The 1,341-nt window shown below is 34.1% G+C and overlaps 1 non-coding gene across 1 annotated transcript; it reads left to right on the top strand.

Annotated features, from left to right (window-relative positions):
• Positions 1-246: 246 nt before the first annotated feature.
• LOC118145292 (U6 spliceosomal RNA) lies at positions 247-351 on the top strand. The gene has a single exon (XR_004730418.1). It is a non-coding gene; the product is annotated as a U6 spliceosomal RNA (small nuclear RNA).
• Positions 352-1,341: the final 990 nt, after the last annotated feature.

Here is a 1,341-nt window from a genome sequence, read left to right as displayed (position 1 = left end):
AGAACTGTACAAATACTAGAAGAAATTTAAGTACATTACTCTTTAAAAATGGTATAGAACTCTGACTCAAAATCCAAATGAAATGAAATAACTATAAATCTAATTCCTTGAAAAAATGCATCACAAAATTAATCATAAACAAAGATAGAATACAGCTGACAAACTAGGAGATAATATTCACAGGCTATATAACAGAAAAAGCATTAATATTCTTAATTTATAAAGACTCTTAAAAATCGAAGGACAGTCTTTACTTTGGCAGGATATAGTATAATATTGGAATGACAGAATAGATTAGCATGGCAACTATGCAAGGATGACATGAAAATTCATGAAACATTCCATATTTTTATAGCTGAAATGACAGAATTAGAATTCAGAATGGATAGGTACAAAGTTCACAGAACTACAGAAATACATTGCAACCCAATGCAAGGAAGCTAAAAATCAAGATAAGAATTGAATGAGCTAACAGACAAAATACGCTGTTTAGAGAAGAATGTAACTGAACTGACAGAGCTGGAAAACACAAGAATTTCATAATGCAATTTCAAGTATTAATAGAAGAATAGCCCAGGCAGAGGAAAAAAAGCCAGAGATTGAAGAATGGCTTTCTGAACTAATACAGGCAGATAAGAATAGAGAAAAACAAATGAAAATGAATGAACAAAACCTGTTAGAAACATGGCATTATGTAAAGAGACTGAATCTACAACAGACTTCTGCACCTGAAAAAGATAGGGAGAGTGCAATCAACTCAGAAAACATATCTCAGGATAGCATCCAAGAGAATTTCCCCAACCTAGCTGGACAGACCAACATTCAAGTTCAGGAAACTCAGAGAACCCCTATAGAATACATCACAAGAAGATCATCCCCAAGACATATAATTAACAGATTCCCCAAGGTCAAAATGAAAGCAAAAAAAAAAAAAGTTAAAAACAGCTCATCAAACTAACAGTTGACCTCTCTCTCAGCTGACACCTTGCAAGCGAGAAGAGATCAGGGTCAATATTCAACATTCTTAAAGAAAAGAAATTTCAACCCAGAATTTCATATCCAGACAAACTAAGCTGAGGAGAAATAGGATCCTTTTCAGGCAAACAAGTGTGGAGGCAATCTGATACCAAAGACCTGCCTTACAAGAGCTCCTGAAGGAAGCACCAAATATGAAAAGGAAACACCAACACCATTACCAGCTACTACAAAAACACACTGAAGTACACAGACTGGTGACATTGTAAAGTAAACAGTTAAGTCTGCAAAATAACCAGCTAACATTATAATGACTAGATCAGATCTGCACACAATAAAATAAATATAAATGGGTTAAATGCTGCA

This window comes from Callithrix jacchus, chromosome 8 (genome assembly GCF_049354715.1).
Source record: "Callithrix jacchus isolate 240 chromosome 8, calJac240_pri, whole genome shotgun sequence".
Classification (NCBI taxonomy): Eukaryota; Metazoa; Chordata; class Mammalia; order Primates; family Cebidae; genus Callithrix; species Callithrix jacchus.
Note: the sequence above shows the minus strand (reverse complement) of the source record. Positions and strands in the feature narration are given on the sequence as shown.